This window comes from Ursus maritimus, unplaced genomic scaffold (assembly GCF_017311325.1).
Source record: "Ursus maritimus isolate PB19 unplaced genomic scaffold, ASM1731132v1 scaffold_6, whole genome shotgun sequence".
Lineage (NCBI taxonomy): Eukaryota > Metazoa > Chordata > Mammalia > Carnivora > Ursidae > Ursus > Ursus maritimus.
In genome coordinates, this window is record NW_024426774.1 from 68,505,544 (window position 1) to 68,526,344 (window position 20,801).

Sequence of the window (20,801 nt, forward strand, 5' to 3'; positions counted from 1 at the left end):
AAGTGTCAATTTTAATTAAGTGGCATTTGATAACTCTGTAATGCTGTCTTGTTTGCCTGAAAAGAAGGTTATGATGGCAACATTGAAATTTTCATTAAGTAATTCTGACTGCCAGAAGCAGATCTCGTTTCTTGTGTCTGGCCATGCTTATGGTGAATGAGCGGTGGCAGTTTGGCTTATTCAAAGATGGGTTCTGCAGTGGGTGTCTGTGCAATTTGGGATTGCCTGCCCAGGAGCACATGGTTGTGAGCGTGATATGCATATAGCCCTTGGGCCCTCTGATGGCTCAGTTCTCCCATCGCATTTCTTCCTGTGAAATTCTTATTAGTGCATCACTCCCTGAAGTCATTCGACTTTCCTCTAGTAAAAATAAAATTTTTAAAAACAAATGCAAATGTCCACATAGAAATTGTGTGGCAGTTCCTAGAATGTGTGATTTTAAAATGATTCAGAATGTATCTGTTAATTTATCAGAACATCGCTGAGATGCAACACAAACTTTAAAAAATTCTTTTATGAGACATCTGTCCATGGGTTCTAGCTTGAAAAACCATGACGATGGCTCCTGATTTCCCAGCATCCAGTGTGTAGAGAGTGGTCCAGACCCTTGAAGGATTCTCCGCTATTAAAAAACTGTGGTCCTGAAATCATCTCTCAAATCCACTCAGAAGCTCTATCCTCAGCACCTCTCTCTAGACCCTCAACACACCCCCACATTTCTGTTTCTGTAAGTCCCACCAACATTCACAGACACTCTTGTTTCCCAGCACTTAGGTCTCTCCATGCAAGTGAGGAGACTGATGGACCTGAGCCCTATGTTAGCTTGTTATGTCTGACCTTGTAGCAAAACAAGCGTCATCACCCTCTTTGAATAGACGAAGAAATTGGAACATAAGGAATTGACCCGCTGGACCTCACTGAAAGAAGTTACAGATCCAGAATGCAAACCTATGATTCCTGGGCTCCTGCTTCATGCTGTTCTCATTAAAACATGCTGCCTCATCCAAGTAACACACCTACCCACTTTGTAACAGCAGGAGAGTCCCACATTATTGGGACTACAGAGAAAAGAGGGTGCACAAGAACAAAGGAAGAATCAAGAGCCACTTGGCATTTCTATTAAAATATAACACTGGAACCTCCTATTTTATGAATAGCGACAACATTACTGCCGATGCAGAATTTTATTTATTTTTTTTAAAGATTTTATTTATTTATTTATTTATTTGTTTATTTGGCAGAGAGAGAGAGAGTGAGAAAGGGAACACAAGCTGGGGGAGTGGGAGCAGGTGAAGCAGGCTTCCCGCTGAGTGGGGAGCCCAATGTGGGGCTTGATCCCAGGACTCTGGGATCATGACCTGAGCCGAAGGCAGGTGCTTAACAACTGACCCATCCAGGTGCCACAGATGATGCGGAATTTTAGATTAACTTCTCTATTGTCATTTGCTCTATTTGCCATTGGTTTAAAATGCAATTATTATAGGTATTTTTTTTAATCACAAGACCCTAAAATTCATTTACTAATTCAACAAATATATAATTTGGCACCAATAAACACAAACTTTAAAAGTTTTCATTTTATTTAAATGGGAAAACTTCTATTTAGAAATTGTTAGAATCTTTTGAAGCCAACTTCCTTTGGTTTGGGAGAAACCAACAGGGCGGACCTTTCCATTACACAAAGAAAATGTAAATACCAAAGCCAATAATCATTCTCAGAGAAAATGGATTTCCTCACAAATGTGGATGGAAACCATGTAGGCCCAAGTTTGCATATTTTCAGTTGGGTAAATTGGGTGCATTCATCGTAAGCCAGACTGGGACCTGAAAGATTCAGACAAATTAGAGCATCTCAGACTTGGGGAAATATATTGCTGACTATTTCAACTGCCTTTCCTAAGATTCCCCTGAAACAAATGTGTGTTTGTATTACAGAGGGAAATAAATTCCTCCACAGGCCCGGAGACGTGTGCCAAGGGTCCCAGGAGTAGCCAATGCTTGTGACAGTGCATATCACACTTGGAGCTGTCCTTCCACTACTACCCCAGCAATCTATCCATGAGCCTGCTCTTGGCTGTGCTTTTGAAGACCTAATGGAAGAGACGGTGCCCATCCTTAGTGAAGAGATCCCGCAGTCTGCAGAAGTGAACTGTAAGGTAACATGACACTGTGGCATTTGGAAGCAGCAATGGTTTGGAGCTGAGGTTGTGGACAAAGTAACGAGTGACTACCAAGCTGAGTTTGCAGAACATGTAAGCATTCTCTGGGGTCCCACTTCGTCGAGAAACTTGGGAGAAAGATGGACTCCTGAAATTTGGATCAAGAAACATTACTATTTCAGGAGCAAAATAAGTGGGATTTCTGGTTACATTTATTATTTATATATGCCAGACACAATGCCTGGAACTGGGGATCCAGGTAAACAAAGCATGGCCTCTGCCTTCAAACCTCTTAAAATCTAGTGGGTGGTCACTGCATGTGTATGTTGGGAGGGTGAAGGGTGGTAGGCCGATTAAGAGGGTCACCTTTCAGCAGTAGGAGGTCAAAGTAGAAATAGTCATTTCCAGGTTTGTAATCTGTATGTGTAAGAGGAAAGGATTTGGTGCCTCCAAGGGTTCCTCCTGTGTAATAAGCCCCTGGCTAACCTGGAACAACGGGCAATGATAGAGCAGAAGCCACACCTCACTCAGTCACCTCCCCGACGAGGCAGCGGTTGCTTCCTGCCAACTGTGGTTTATGCCACTCTTGCTGAAGTAAATGAAGAGATTTAACAAAAGGAAACAAGTTAACATTTGTTAAGACATCAGGAGAATGCAAATGAAAATATGAATCTCTGTGAACTGAATGCCAAAAAGGAGCGAAGACAGGATCCTAGAATAATTTCATCTACTAATAAGGAAGAGGATGGTTATATTCTGGGTTTCAGCCTCTGTGATCTTTCCCTTCAACACGGCAAAGTGGCTTTAGCTTCCTCCTCGAATCACCTGGGCCTATGGCAGCAGCTAGAATTCCTACAGCAGACATTGATGGAGAATCACCCCCATGCGTTATGTCTCAGGAAGAAAGATGACGGCCCTCTCAGAGAAATTGGAAAACATGATTTTTGACTGAAGAGGCAAAAATAAAACAAGCATCAGATTTAGGAAAAGCCATCTCTCTTCCCACCTCTCTCTCATCATTATTCAAGTTATTCACAAAGTATTGAAAGGTTGTAAATGGTCTAGCACTTGTAAGAGTCAGAATTGACTTCTCTTCAGGGGAAATAAGAGGTGGTGGGGCCTGAGACCTTAATCAGTGTGTTTTCTCGTATGTTTGGATGAAGCAGACTCTGTGCATGAGGGGAAAGGAGCCGATCACCGGGGCTAAGAACGCTTTGTTTCCTTAACTGCAGAAGCTGACGGCACGTACCACAGGATTTTCTCAGGAGCTTGTGTCCTTAAGGCTAGTAATAAAACAAACATAACTGGAATTCCTTTACCTATGGTTACCAATGATATGTACATGGTTAAAAAATAAATAAATAAATAGGTAATTTTCTGTCCTTCAGATTTCATTACACTCTTCACCACTTCTCTCTCTTCATGTCCTCCCTGCCCCTTTCCACCCACTCTCTTCTGATTGTCCCTTAACTTCTCTGACTCCCTCTTCTCAGCTTTTCACAACTCTCTTCCTTCAGCCCGTTCGTTACAGGGTAATGCTCTTCCCCTGCACTAATGAGCTCACATTGTTTTGTTTACATTTTAACTGGGACTGATGCAAAAGCCTCCTTCCGGGTCCTCTCGCCCTTAGTCTTGATTCTTTCCAATTCAGCTTCTACATAATCGCCAGAGAATTTCTACAAAAGAAACCTCATCAATCGTTGCCTCGTTTAAAAGTACTCCAGGGTTCCCCATTATCCATAAAACAGACCCCTTGGCCAGGCATCAAAAGATTTCATGATTTGGCTCCTGTCTCTTTTCTCCAAACTTTCCTCCCACTACACCTTTCAACACATAACTTATGATCTGATCACATAGAATTATTTGCAGCTCCAAAGTGTTGTGTGCCATCTCTTCAGAATGCTCTACCATGCTTTACCAGGCCAGCCCATTCAGGTAACCTTCTAGACCATGTCTGTGGCGCCACCCAATGTGGGTGAGATACCATTCCTTTCTCATCTTCCTTTGTGCCCACTACTTGCCCTCATTTAACATCGTCTTGCAATGGTTTGAACAGGAGTCACACAGGAAAGCAGAACCACTCTAAGTACCATGGGTTTATTATATGAGTTAGACTACACAAATATGCAGGGAGCTGGGAAAGAGATGATCTGGAAGGGGAACCTGGAGGGTTAGAACAACAGTCACTAGTCAAATAGTCAAAGTACGAGTGGACCAATGAGAACTTAAAGAGAAATCCAACAGTCACCAAAGTGGAACCACAAAGAGAGAACTCATGGAGAAGTCTCTGGAAACTATCCTCCTCTGAGGAAGAAGTTGCCTCTGCATAGCTGCAGGCTTGATGGGTCCCCAGCCAAGCACCTGGTGGTGGGCCTACAGCCAGCCACTGCTGAAGACAAGGTGGATGAGGAGGGAAGGGGAAAACTGGAGCCTACAGGCACCTCTCTATCTGTCCATTGCCATCGTTGACAACAAAGACCTTCTGAGAGCCAAAGGGTCTGCTGCACTTCCGTCAGCCAAATTGCATGCAAGTTTTGGTTTGGGTTTGGGTTTGGGTTTGGGTTTTGTTTTGTTTGTTTTGAAAGAGCAGCCAGACAAAGTTATCTGGGGAAATAAGCTATAGTTCTCAGATTTGGCCAAGTTGACCTAACACAGTCCAGCACACCTTAGCTGTCTTTTTCTACTCCAGACTATGGTATCAGAAGACAAGGAGTGTGTCTCATTCATTTTCAACTATTACGCAGCAAGCACAAGGCCTAAAACATAGGAGAGACTCAGGACAGTGGCCAGTGAATAAAGGATATAGGTGATATGGCATTTGAGTTTTCAGTCATCCTCAGAGTAGATGGTGGGAATGGTACAAAGCATTCTTGGGACCAAAATCTCTCATGTGACAAGACTGAATTCCAGTGACTAAATAAATGTAGAAGGAGTCCACTGTGCAAACTAAATTCGATTATCTACATCAACACATTTACTTCAAATTTAAAGGAAATGGAGAAATGTTTCCTAAAATCAATTTTTTTGCTTTAATGTGATCAACATTTTCAGCTTTACTGTGTTTTATGTTGGTTTTGGAGATGTCATTCGTTTTTGTTGTCGCTATTTTCTGTTTCTTGTTGTTACTGTTTTTAGGATGCTGACAGTAATGTTTAGGAAAGGCCTACATTGTGTCTATTAGGGGGGTAACTGTGGTTAACTCTGTTCTTAACATAAAGTCAAAACTGTTTGAAAGTGCGTTGGTTTCTTAAATCTGCTTCAAGCATACCAAAATGCATAACCACCTCTCTTTACCTCAAAGAAGGAAAAACACATCGTCACCAAGAAGAGAAAAGCAAATTTCAAGTCACATAAAATAGTGTACCTTTATTTTAATCCTACTGTATCTTGAAATCCCAAATTTTAAACCGCCCTTCTCATAAAAGCCAATGAACAAGTAGGGGTGATGGAACCATGTGGAAGAAAAGAGCTACTACGGATTGTACTGGGTCAGTATGATTGCGGTAGGAGATTTCTCTCCTTGTTTCTCCGTCCAGCTCTTTGCACATCCATGCTGTGTGCAATTACATCATCAGAGTAACTACTTTACCTCATACTCTATCTCTGGTCTTCTGAAGTGTTTGGAGGAAAAACAAAAGTTTGAAATAAAGTCCAGGTTTTTATTTGACTTTTACGATCAAAATTCTAGACATAGGACTCCAAAAATAATGAACTGAATTCCTCCCTGCTGTCAGCTGCTGTGGGGTGGTTTTCCATTCCCTCATTCCCAAAATGGAGGATGTGGTGTGATGCCAGAGGTAATGCAATCCTGCCGAATAAAAATGGCGTGTCTCCTTTGCCTCTCACTCTTATTAAAGATATTTGAGAAATGTGAGAGCAAAACCGTGTGAACACAGATATTGTCAAACAGAATGTAAAATTTATATGGATTTAAAATATAAGAGGTCCCAAAGAAATGTTGATTTTATTGGGGATCTTTTTGGAAGACCCACCCCTGCCCCCCAATGAGGGCTGGTTAGAGGGACATTGCTGAGGAGCCTGGCCTCAGATCAAGCATTATTTTTGGCATTAGTAATGAAAAACACTCAGGTTTTAGACTAGGGAAATTTTCTGTCAATCCCAGAAAGATTTAGGATGGGAAGCTACTTTCTAAATTGATACTGTCAAGTTAATCCAAGAAACATTTTTATGTTTCTTTATTACCAGACATAACACAAGACAACATGTCATTTGATCAATGACACTGTCACGAATCAACACTCATTTGTCAGCCCAAAGAGAACAAACGACAAGAAGGTCAGGGATTGAAAGGAGGAGGGGTCTGCGTTACAAGTCCATCCTCACAATGGAAGACATTCCTGGATTTTATTGGCTTAAAGCCACCTGGATGATCTTCTCTCCCTCCCTTCCTCCTTTCTTGACTCCATTTCTTCCTCCCCATTCCTCAGCCCCCTACTTTAGAGGCCCAGACCAGCAATATGTGTTATTTTCCAGATTTACGTAATGTCTTTGGTTAAATTACCTGTTAAGAGAAATTCCATCATCTCTGGTTACAGTCCAGTTTATAAATTTTAAGCAAAAATATTCAAAGGCCTTCAAGAGTAAGTTCTTTAATTGCTTTAAGTTAGAACAGCCCAAATTCACTAACTTTGGCAGTAATCAAGAAGCTTCCACATAATAGTGTCACGCTGACATGGTACATCAGAGCTGCCTTGGCTTAGTAGGGGGTAAGTGAAGGTTGATGGGCAAAGTTCACATTCAGACAGGATAGAACCATTGCTTTGGTAGAGGAAATTCACTTCTGTGTGGCTGTTCCCTGTTCTGAAGATGTTCTTGTCTGAGTAATGCAGATCTTATTTCCTTGTTAACTATACACCTCAATCCCATATTGGTAGGGTGATCATAAGCCTTGGGTGCCCAGGATAGTCCTGGCATAATTACCAACAGAGTGCCTTTTTACTCTCAAATTTGTCCTGGTTTACATGATGAATTATGTGTTTAAAAAAAAAAAACAAAACCTCACTGCAAAAACTGGCCTTAAAACTGTGCTATTCCCAGCTAAAGCAGAGCCACAGAAATGAAAATGTAGCATTAATGCAGGTAATTTGGCCACAAGGGAGTTGGAATGATTAAGCAAGACCATATGGCAGAAACATGTGAGGGACCACGGCCTTCCAGGGTCACCGAGGCAACAGAGGGAGGAGCTCCTCTCCCCTGGAAGGGCAGCTGCGCACAGCCCAGCAGAAGTGACACTGCCAGCTGGCCAGTCAACTAGCCTCAGCCTGCTGCTTCTGGTCCCATCCTGGACTACCCACCCCCCTTCCAGAGCAGTGCTGCCCCTGAGCAGAGGGGCACTGGCTTTAGAGCCACCGCGCTCGCATTTCAGTTCTGGACTTATCACTTATCAGCTGTGTGATCTCGGGCAGATTCACTTAACTTCTCTAAGCCTCAGTTTTTCCATCCACAAAATGAGAATAATCAGAGCTGCCTTATAGGGTTGGCATGAGGATCAGAGATTATGTAACAATTTAGCCTGGGGTCTAGCTGCAAAGTTAGCACAAAATAAATAGACACTGTTCTCATAGCCTATTTCTGAATTCTGAACAATCTAGTAGATATAAATGGGTCCCTATTTTTATATGCCTCACTCTCATTAATCCTATGAGTCAGCAAATCCCTTAAGGAAATCTCCACCTTATTCCTCAGTTTTCCCCAAGCACCCACCATTCCATGGTGAAAGGCACAAAGCAGCCCCTCAAGACATTCCTGATCAATTACTCGGTTGCCTCCAGAGCCCAGCGAACCCTGAGGGCCAAGGCCTGCCTGCTGGCCCTTTCCACTGCCCTAGAAAGCATGAAAATCTCACAGCACCAGGGCTGCTCCAGGTATCCGCAGGGAAGGGGACATCACTGTGAGGCAAAAGCACGAGGCCCTATATGGAGTCAAAATAAATTATTCTTTGAAGGCAGAGAAATTTCACTGCTTCTCTTTTCTTTAACCATGCTCATAAATAATGGAATGTCAGTATTATTTTTCTTCATTCCAAAGAATGAAAATAGAAAATAGGCCTTGGGTTTCTAGCTCGCAGTGCTGGGTTGCTGGCAATCGGCACTGACGCCTTCCTAAACAATAGCCCTACCCTGAGATGCTGTTACATTTTGTGTGTAGGAACTGCACATACGTAAATACAGATATGTAAAATATTTTGTTTAATTAGGGTTTGACTGAGTTGTGTAAGTGGGTGCAGGAAACAGGTTAAGTCAGAAAATTGCCTACTCTGCTGCTATGGAGACTCAGCTTAAAATCAGCGTTTCCTCAAGCACAACAACATACATAGTTTGAAACTGAGCACCGATGCTCCCCTTTAATTCTTGATTACATTCCTGTGCAGTAAAGAACAATTAATATTGCTAAAATGTCCGTACTACCCAAAGTAATCCAAGGAGTCAGTGTAATCCCCATCACATTATCAGTAGCATTTTTCACAAAACTAGAGTAAGTAATACTAAAATCTGTATGGAACCACAAAAAACCCTGAATAGCCAAAGTGATCCTGAGAAAGAAAAAGAAAGCTGAAGGATTCACAAGTCCAGATTTTAAGACCTACTACAAAGCTGTAGTAATCAAAACAGTATGGTACTGGCTTACAACAGACACACAGAACAACAGAACAGAGATCCAGAAATAAACACATACTTACATGGTCAGTTATCTATGACAGAGGAAGCAAAAAATATACACTGGGGAAAAGACAGTCTCTTCCAATAAATGGTCCTGGAAAAACTGGACAGCTACAGGTAAAAGAATGAAACTGGACCACATTCTAACACCATCCACAAAAATAAACTTAAAATGGATTAGAGATCTAAATGTGAAACCTGAAGCCATTAAAATCCTAGAAGACAGCACAGGCATTAACTTCTCTGACATGAGCCAAAGCAACATTTTCTAGATATGCCTCCTCAGGCAAGGGCACCAAAAGCAAAAATAAACTGCTGGGTCTACATCAAAATGAAAAGCTTTTGCAAGAGCAAAGGAAACCATCAACGAAACATAAAGGTAACCTATTGAATGTGAGAAGATATTTGCACATGATATAGCCACTAAGGAGTTAATTAAAATAAAAAACTATATACAGTTGAACACCAAAGAAACAAATCGTCTGTTTTAAAAATGGGCAGAGGACTTGAAAGGTCATTTTCCCCAAGACATGCAGTTGGCCACCAAGTGAAAAGATGCTCACCGTCACTAATCATCAGGGAAATGCAAATCAAAACCGAAATGGGATGCGTCAGAATGGCTAAAATCAACAACAGAAGAAACAACAAGTGTTGATGAGGTTGTGGAGAAAAGGAAACTTCATACACGGTCAGTAGAAATGTAAATTGATGCAAGCAGTGTGGAAAAAACACTGAGGAAAAATAGTCCTCAAAAATTTTAAAAGAGAATTACCATATTATCCAATAACTCCACTACCAGGTATTTACTCAAAGAAAATGAAAGCACTAATTTGAAAATATATATGTATGCCTATGTTTATTTTAGCACTATTTACAATAGCCAAGTTGTGTAAGCAGCCTAAGTGTCCACTAGTAGACAAACAGATAAGGAACATGTGCTGTGCACACACAATGGAATATTATGTCGCCTTTAAAAAGGATGAGATTGTGCAACGTGCAGCAACATGGATGGACCTAGAAGGTATGATGCTAAGTAAGTCAGACCGATAAAGGCAAATACTATATAATTTCACTCACATGTGGAATCTAAAAAAACAAATTAATAAAAAAAAAAACAAAAGCAGAATTAGAACTACAAACGCAGAGAACAAACTGGTGGTTTCCAGAGGGAGGGGGGTGGGGAATGGGAAAAATGGATAAAAGAGAGTAGGAGATACAGGCTTCCAGTTAGGGCATTAATAAATCATGAGGAAGAATGGTATAGCCTAGGGAATATAGTCAGTGGTGTTGTAAAAACAGCGTGTGGTGACAGATGGTAGCTATGCTTGTGGTAGGTATAGCGTTACCTATAAATTTGTCAAATCACTATGTCACGTGCATAGACCTAATGTAATGTTGTGTGTCAAGTATATTCAAATTTTAAATTTTTGTAAAAGAATGCTATAGTCCTGTTATCATAACTAGATGTTTCACCTCCACAAGTGAAGGGGCAGCTTATTAGAATGGTATACACCAACCCCTAGGGCTTACCTGGTAGGTATCAGGTGTATATCTCTATTCACACTGGCTTGGCCACCAGCATTCTTGAGAACATTCATTTACCTTAACTTTCTCACGGAACTTCCCACGATCAAACCAGAGACTAGATACAGCCACCACCACCCCCTCTCCTGGGCCTCTGTCTGGGATCTGAATACACGAAGCATCTGGGCTCCATATTCACATGCCCCATTTCCCAAGCATGCTGGCTTTCAACGTCTGCCTTACTGTAAAACCTTAAAAATGTTAGAGGTCAAAACTCTGACGCAAAGACCATTTGCAATAACTAACATGTGATTTGGATTTTCTCCATTTTGTTTTTTAAAAGAGATGAAGGCTCTTTGTCTCTATGAGAAATTAAACTAAAGCAAGGATTTTAAAATCCACTTTCTTCACTCAAAAGCAGCACCAACATGCCCATCCAAGTTACAAAAATGCCTCCCCTCCACCTATCATAGTAACATTTTTGTTGATATTAACTTGACCGTACAGTTCATTTGTTATCCGAAGCAGTCAAGGACAAGTCAGGGAGGGTATGTCATCTCTCTGCCCACATAGTCAGCCTTGAACTCCCCAAGTCCTGACTGACAGAAAGGGTCTGAAGCGGGGGACGGGGGTCAGTGAAGCCCCGTGTTGCCAATGGCATGATTGTGGTGACTGGCTGCGGCAGGGTTTGAAGAGGAGACATGTAGGTTTAAACATTCGTGTGACCAAAGTTGCCCACATGCCACTGCACCACATAAACAAACTGGAAAATTGTCATTAAAAAGATTTGCTCTCCCACTGATAAGCAGTTTACTTTTCTCCCCTTTTACCACAATTGCTATGAAGAGAACAGCACACATTCCCACCAGCTTCCCTCCCAGTGTTCCACATGCATATCGCATTCTGTCCTCAAAAAGCCCTGCAAGTTACAGGTTCATACTCACATTTTAGAGAAGAAACTGACTTCCAAATGATGGAAAACCTCCCAAGATCCCACAGTAGTGACAAAGCTATGACCAGAGCCCAGGCCTCCCAACTGCACTGTACTGCTCCTTCCTTTGCTGGCCTTAGTTATAGGTAATACAGACGATCAGCTGCATAGAATCCTAAAGGGTGTTCCCCTGCACAGCCTCCACTGCCAGTGTCCGATATGCTTATCCTCACTAGGTCAAGCACTCGTCACTGTCACCCACCCAGAGTCCCCAGTGCAGGGCTGCCAGGTGCAGTTGTATAAGTTGTGAACTGCTCAACCCAAGAGGATTCATTAGCATTGTGGCCTATATGTCCTGTCTCAATATGCAAAATGTATGCCATGGCCCATCAGGTCACGTATGACTGCTTGCAGAGCTGGTGTCCTAGGCCCATATGTAATGCCTGTACTTCACTTATGTAATCCCATATAATTCTCACTGCAAACTATATTACAGAACAGCAAAATATCAATAAATAAAGCCTAATGTGTAAAAAAATAAGTATAAGAGAAACTATAATTAATATTATAATATTGACAAAATAGACTCAAGAATGTTGTTAGCAAGATTTAGTGTTCCAAGATTACCATGTTTAGTGAAAATTCACAAGCTATATATTTATGCTCTTTTCCTATCACAAAGAATTTTTATTCCTGCCATGAGTCTCATAGCCTACTTCACTAGGGCCTATAATATTATAGCAAGTCTACATTAAAGTCACATCAACAACTGAAATCACAGCACAATAATGTATAAAAAGAAAAAAGGAATTTGTTTTTTAAAAAACAAACAACTACCAAATATAATTTCTGAAGAGGGAAAAAATACCTTTGTCATTTTATAACATCATAGTTTTAAAAAGATCGGCCAACATTATTTTCCCTCTTAGGGTAACAGCATGCTTAAAAACTGAACAAACTACTAAAAGCTGAAAATGAATCTGCAATATTATCATTGCCAGTATCCCTATTGGTTGACCTAATTTGTACTTTGGAAAACAGTAAGGGAAAAAATTACCTAGCATAGACAATAATGTCCTCTCCAAATGCTTAGGTGCCTGTGGTAAATGCTGGCAAACGTGACTGCAATGATTTCCACTCGTGTATGCCCATCACTTTGTGTTCCTGTCATTAAGAGGTAAAGTCTGTTTCCCCAGCCCTTGAATCTGATCTGGCCTTGTGAGTTGGTATGACCAACAGACTGTAATAGAAGTTACAGTGTGCCAGTTCTGAGATCCTTGGCATGTCACTATGTGAATACCACCAAGCTATCCTTCTGGGGGAATGAGTGATTATGTGGACCAGAGCTAAAAGATCCCAGCTGAAGCCATCTTGGACCATTGAGCCCGCACTTGACCCTATAGCTGACTACAGACATATGAAGGAACTGGGCCAAACCCAGAACTACTCAACTGAACCCAGACCAAAGGGCTAACTCCCAGAATCAAGAATAAAACAAATGGTTGTTTTAAGACATGATGATCCGTGGCTGGTAGTTAAGCATCAAATTCTAACTGCATACATAAAAGAGGAAAAAATATCATTTTATATTTATATCTAGTTTCCTTTTAGCAGAAGAGTCTCTAGTACAAATTTTCTACCTCACCTCATTTTACAGTCTTGCTTGTAGGACTTCATTCTTTCTGTGGCTACTGTCTCCACCATTAGGACATCTTTCTGCCCAGACAGCAAGTACACAGGTACTCTCCCACTGACCCCAGACACCGTATCTTCATGTGACCGCCCTGAAAAGAAAATTGGCGTGGCAATTAGTTTTTCCAATTTATTTGTCAGCCATTTCAAATTTCTAACCTGTGACAAAAACCTTCCTTGGTAAAGAACGGTACACAGTTGTGTGAGACCATCAGAGTCCCCAGTGTAAACCTGCTTGAAGAAACTGCCCTTAGTCCTCCAGTCTAATGGTGCAAAGACATGCTGCTAACTCATCTTTGAGATTTGAGAAACTTTAGCTTATTAAATTATGAAACTAAAAGGGACCTTGAGTTCCTAAGAGATTCCTAAGAGAATTCCTAAGTCCATCCCAGAGACACATTATAATAATTATCATCACCCGATATTTACTTAATTCTTAATTTCTAGGAAATCTACAGGGAAATCTGAGCAACCTGAAGGCAGTGTCAAATATAAGGTGTCCTCTGGTAAAGGAAGAATAGAATGAAATAGAATACATGAAAGAAAAAATGGGGAAGCTAGTGACAGGATTAAAAGGATTACAAAGGTCAAGTGGGAGATTTACTGTGGGAGAAAAAGATCTGTATTCCACACCATTTTTCAGGGCTGAACATTCAGTAATAAGTCATTTAATTCAGGTTTATCACCACTAATCTCCCGGTAAGCTGTTAAAGTCTCATTTTCCATATCTGACTCCATTTGGTATTAGAAAAGCACCTTTCCCTTCTGTCTCCAATACCACTGCCAAACACTGCTGCCACGACTGCTATGCCCAATTCTCTAATTAAGGTGTAAGTAGCCATTTCGCTTCACTTTAGGAGAAGAGTGCAAACCAAATGGCTGCTTCTGAGAGCATGCCATATATATTCACACCCTAAAATGCTTCCTTTCTGCCCAGATTCTCATAGAACCCAAAGAACTCATGATGGTTCTAACGAAACAACCCGAACAGCACTTTCGTCTTCAGCCACTGAGGTAAAGCAGACGATGTCGGAGATTATTCTAAAGAGAAGATTTGGATAAACTGTAGCACGTGCAAAGCTGTGTCAGATAAGGAACGGCTGTAGGAACTGGGGATTACCCCAAGAAGAAGATGATTCAAGATGTATAAAATAGCCAGTGATGTGTTAGGACCAGCTCTTACCAGCTCGTAAGAGCAGATGGATAAATGTTCAGGTATTTTACAAGCTGGCTGACATCACATTGGTAGCTTGATATAATCTATAGTGGGAGAATTTATACCACAGAATTAACAAATACAACAAATAAGGACTTTTTCTCTGGAAAGCTGATTGTTACACATTTGCCAGTTTATCACTGAAAATAGCTGTCTTCCACTATTTTAAGGCTTATCTTTCCAAAGAGATTATATTTGGTCATAAGCAATGCTTCTGAAAGCTTTCTAACACAGTATCCACGAAGGCAAGTGAGAATAAAACAGACTCCTTGGAGCTCCAGTGACATGGTCCAAAGTGGCAGAGAATCTAAGCAAGTGTTAAATGCATAAGATAATGAGGATATACAATACTGACAGAAATACTGGGGAATAATAAGTGCATTTTATCTAGCCTGTGAGTAGGCTTAAACATTTAAAGTTCATGCATTTTTCAGGGAGGTATTAGGAATATTGATAAAATTAAGTTTTTAAGTAAAACTACAGGCATAAAGTAAAACTGTAAGGTACAAATTTGGGAGTAACTATTAAAATTTGTAAGGAGAATATGTAATGTCCCAAACTGTACATGGGACAGAATATAAAAAGCCAATGAAATAAAACAAGAGGAATAAAGAAAGCAAACACAAAAATTCAACAGATAAAAGAGAAAAAATGGAAGATGTAAAATTAGAACAAAATAGAAAGTTACATGGTAGAAAAAAATCCACATATACTGATCACTAGAAAAATGTTAAATTATTAAGGTCATCTGTAAAAAGGGGTTTTAAGAATGGATTAAAACACAAAATCCAGTTGATAAGTGGTTACAACAGATATGCCTAAAACACTGTGACATAAGGGTTGAAAGCACAAAGGTAGAAAAAATACACTAGAAAAATATTTGTCAAATGAAAAGCTGGTGTATCTATATTAATTTCAGATAAAACTGGCTTTAACCTAAAATATTATGACTATAGTAAGGTGCTATAAAGTGACAGAAGTTTCAACTCATCAGGTATACCACTCTAAACTTATAATCCCCAAACAGGATTTAAATACACAAAGAAAAATTGACAGGGTACCGAGACAAGTTTTGCCATCCTGTGAAATATCAACAGAAATCCCTCAACTAGATAAATTAAAATTTAAATTGTTAGTAAATATATAGAAGATTTTAGAAAAAATAGTAATATGCTGGATTTATGGGACAAATGTTAAACCTGTCAACAAATAAATAGAGAATATTGATTCTTCTGAAGCTCACACTGAATATTTACAAAAATCAACTGTACTAAGCCATAAAACAAGTATCAACATGTTTCAGGGGAAAAAAATCAATACAGACCACATTTTCTATTACGCAATTAAATTAGAGGTCAATAACAAAGAAATAAAATTAAATATTTCTGGTAGTTCATAAATTTAAAAAGAGTACATCTCATTTATTTATGTGCCAAAGAAAAAATCAAATGGAAACCTGGAAAATATTTAGAACTAAGCTAGAATGAAAAACTTACTTATCAATATTTGTGGAATAGAGCTAAGGCAAAGATTATAGGGAAACTTATAGCCCAAGTGTATATATTAGAAGGAAGAAAGACTGGTAAACTACTGAACTGGCAACAAATAAGAGGTTAAAAAAAAGAAGGAAAAAAAAAAAAACAGAGCAAACCAAAAATAGAGGAAAATAAGAGCAAAAATAGTGAAAAGAGAAAATAAAGGCATCAGCAAAAGCAAAAGTAAGTCTTTTGAAAGAATAAAATAGAGAAAATTCTGGCTATATTGGTCAACATAAAGAAAATGGACAGAAATAAGCACTACAAGAAATTGTACACTACAACAAAAACTTATGATGCACTCTTTTGGCTAACTCAATATAATAAAAAAAAATAAATCATACGATCATCTCAATAGATGCAGAGAAAGTATTTGACAAAATTTAACATCCAATCATGATACAAATTCTCAACAAAATGGGTTTAGAGGGAACATAACTCAACATAATAAAAGCCACATTTGAAAAACCCACACTTAGCATCATTCTCAATGGTGAAAAGCTGAGAGCTTTTCTTCAAAGATCAGGAAAAAGACAAGGATGTCCATTCTCACTGCTTCAATTCAAGATTGTACTGGAAGTCTTAGCCACAGCATTCAGACAAAAGAAAGGAAGAACATCCAAATTGATAAGGAAGAAGTAAAACTGTCACTATCTGAAGATGACATAATATATATAGAAAATTCTAAAAACTATTTTAACTAATAAATGAATTCAGTAAATTTGGAGGACACAAAATTAATATATAGAAATCTGTTGTGTTTCTATACACTACTAACGAAGTAGCAGAAAAAGAAAATAATTCTATTCACAGTTGCACCAAAAAGAATAAAGAGGTGAAAGACCTATACACTGAAAAGTAAAACATTAATGACAGAAACTGAAGATGACACAAACAAATGAAAAGACATACCATGATCACGGATTAGAAAAGTCAATGTTATTAAAATGTCCAAAACAATCTACAGATTCATTGCAGTCCCTATCAAAATACCAATAGCATTTTTCACAAAACTAGAAAAAATAATCTAAAAATTTGTACAGAACCCCACCAAAGACTCCAAATAGCCAAAACAATCTTGAGAAAGAAGAACAAAGCTGGAGGTACCACAATTAGGTTTCAAGATATATACAAAGCTATAATAATCAGAACAGTATGATCCTGGCATACAATAGACACATAAAACAATGGAACAGAATAGAGATCCCAGAAATAAACTCACACATGGTCAATTAATCTATGATAAAGGAGGAAAAAATATATAATGGGGGGAAAGACAGTCTCTCCAATAAATGGTGTTGGGAAAACTGGTTACCTACATGCAAAAGAATGAAGCTGGACTACTTTCCAACATAATACACAAAAATAAACTCAAACCATATTAAAGACCAAAACATATGAGACCCAAAACCATAAAATTCCTAGATGAAAGCATAGGCAGTCATCTGTTTGACATCAGCCTTAGCAACATTTTTCTGGGTAAGTCTACTCAGACAAGGGAAACAAAGGCAAAAAGAATATACTGGGACTATGTCAAAATAAAAAGCTTTTGCGCAGCAAACAAAGCCATCAAAAAATGAAAAAATCAAAAATCAAAAAATGAAAAGGCACTGTACTGAATGGGAGAATATATTTGTAAATGATATATTCAATAAGAGGATAATATTCAAAATAGATTTTTTAAAAAACTTCTACAGCTCAACACCAAAGAAACAAATAATCCAATTTAAAAATGGGCAAGGAGCTGAATAGACCTTTTTCCAAAGAAGACATACAACAAATGCATGAAAAGATGCTCAGCATCACTTATAATCATGCAAATCAAAACCACCATGACGTGTCACCTTACACCTGTCAGAATGGCTAGTATCAAAAAGACAAGAGCTAACAGGTGTTGGCAAAGATGTGGAGAAAAAGGAATCTTCTTGCACTGTTGCTAGGAATGTAAATTGGTTCAACCACTGTGGAAAACAGTATGGCGAGTCCTCAAAAAAAAAAAAAAAAAAATAGAAATACCATACCATCCCATATTTCTATTACCAGGCATTTTTCCAAAGAAATAAAAAGCACTAATTCAAAAAGATAGATGTATCCCTATGTTTATTTTAGCATTATTTACAATAGTGAATATATGGAAGCCACCCAAATATCCATCAATAGATAAGGATAAAGAAATGTGGTATATATGTGTAATGGAGTATTAAACAGCCATAAAAAAGAATGAGATCCTACCACTTGTGAGGATATGGATGGATCTAGAGGGTATTATACTAAGTGAAATAGGTCAGACAGAGAAAGAAAAATACCCTTTGATTTCACTCATGTGTGGAATCTAAAAAGCAAAACAAATGAACAAACAAAAAATTTTAACACACCCGCAAATACAGAGAACAAACTGACGGCTAACAGAGGGGAGGGGTGGGAGAATGGCAAAAATGGGGGAAGGTGAGTGGGAGGCACAGGCTTCCAGTTATGGAATGAATAAGTCCTAAGGATGAAAGATACAAAAAAGGCAATATAGTCAATGGTATTGGGGTAATATTGTATGGTAAAAGATGGTAGCTACAACTCTGGTGAGCATAGCATAACATAGAGGTGTTGAATTACATTGTGCACCTGAAACTAATGTAACGTTGTGTGTCAACTGTACTTCAATAAAAATAAATGGACGGAAATAAAATTGTTTTAAAAATATTTCTGAGAAAATCCTAAAACTCTTTGACAATAAATTTTAAAACAAATGAAACAGCAAATTTCTAAAAAAAAAAAAATATAACAAGAAGTTTAAGAAAAAATATGAAGCCCAAATAGTCCAATAACAATTTTTAAAAAGTGAATTTTTATCTTTAAATACACACACACACACACTAAAACCAAGCTTAGATGGTCTTACAGACAAGTAAAGCCATACTTTGAAGGAAGAGATTATTCCAATCTGTAACGGTTTTTCCTAAGAACAAAATAACAGAGATCGTTTCCCAACTCAGTCTATGAGACAAATACATCCTTGGTACCAAACCACATAGGGACAACGTAAGTTAGAAATTACATTGCTCACCAAAAATTACTCATTACTAAATTATAGATACTTAAGCATAGATGCCAAAATCCTAAATGAAACATTGGGAAATCAAATCAATGTATAAAATGACAATTACTCATAACCAAGTTTGTCATTCCTCAGAATATGAGTACTTTAAGTATAAAATTATCAGCATAACTCAACAAATTAATAGGCTGGGAGGGGAAAGAAATGCAGAAAAAGGCATTCAACAATAATGATCTCCATTAATACTAAGAAAGAAATTCTTAGAAAACTTTTCTAAGATCCTTAACCTGATATCTATCCTGGTATGCACCAAAAACCTATAACAAAAAAATCATGTGAGTAGTGAAAAATAAGAAAATATTTTCTTTAAAAGCAGGAACATGACAAGAATGCTCACCATAAACTTCGAATCATCATTGCCCTTAGTATCCTAGCCAGAGAAGAAAAAGAAGAAAAAATAAATAAATAAGAGAGGTGGATAGGAAAAGGAACAAAGAATGAAGAAGGGAGAAAAAAGAGGAGGGAAGGAGAGAGAGAGAAAGAAGAACAGGGAGGTAGGAAGGACTTAAAGAAGAAGAAATAGACTCATATATACATATTACATATATAATATGAATATTATATGATTGTTTAGATGTGAATGATATTCTATATAGGAATGTAATAAGGCATTAAGATACAAATTATAAGATAAATATTCCAAAATCAACTGCATTTTTACCATGTGATAACCAACATAAAGCATTATTTTAAATATTGATATTATTTACAATAGCAAAAAAATGTAAACGTTGTCTAGAAATAAATTTAAGATATTCAGACTTTGATGAAGAAAGTATCAAACTTTATTGAAAGACATCAGTGAAGACCCTAGAAAGATGGTGATATACCACAATTAGGAATAGGGAGACTTAGTATCTTCAAGGTGACATTTTTCTCAAAATTAATCTACACAATAAATGTAATTCCAAACAAAACTCTATCAGAGTTTTTTTCAAGAAGTTTAACAAGCTGATTCTAAAATTCATATGGAATAACCAAAGTCCAAAACAGGCAAGATACTACATAAGAAATAAGATAAAGGTATTTTCTTACAATATATCATATATCAAGACTTACTAAGACTTAAATTTCAACTAATTAAGTATAGCATTGGTGCCAGTTAAAATGGACAATGGATGGTAAAAGAGTTTAAACACAAACCCATGCAAAATAGTTACTGAGATAAGAGAAAAACAGTTTTTACAGATGAGGGGGAAAGGGTCTATTCAATAAATGGCTCTGGGACAATTGTTTACTCATGTGATAAAAATCCTAAGTCATTGGGTAACACTGAAACGGTCAAACAGATTAAAGACTTAATGTGCAGGGCAAAACTATAAAATTTTTAGGGAAAAAAAAGAATATTTTCCTGACCCTGGGATAAAGATAGATCACATGAGAATGAAGACATAAATTATAGCATATTTATACAATGGAGTATCACACATTAATGTAAATTAATTAACTACAGCTACCTATAACATAATAAATGGGTGATTCTTAAAAATATCAAGTTAGAACAAAACAGGATCATAGGGGGAGGGAGGGAAAAATGAAACAAGACGAAATCAAAGAGGGAGACAAATTGTGAGAGATTAATTACAGGAAAAAACTGAGGGTTGCCGGAGGGAGTGGCACGTGATGTAATGAGTACTGGGTGTTACATAAGACTGATGAATCACTGAACTCGACCTCTGAAACTAATAATACACTATATGTTAATTAACCTATTTTAAATTTTAAAAATATTAAAAAAGGAAAAGAAAAAAATATCAAGTTAGTCTAAGAGCAAGTAACAAAAGACTAAAGACTCAAGAGATTTGTATAAAATCAGAAAACAAGCAAAATCATGCAATATGTTGTTTGGAGCTGCATACTTTGGTGATAAAATTTTTAAAAATTTAAAACACAAAATTCACATTAGTGGTCACTTCTAGGCATGGGAACATCAGAGGAAATTGGAAGGAGCAACT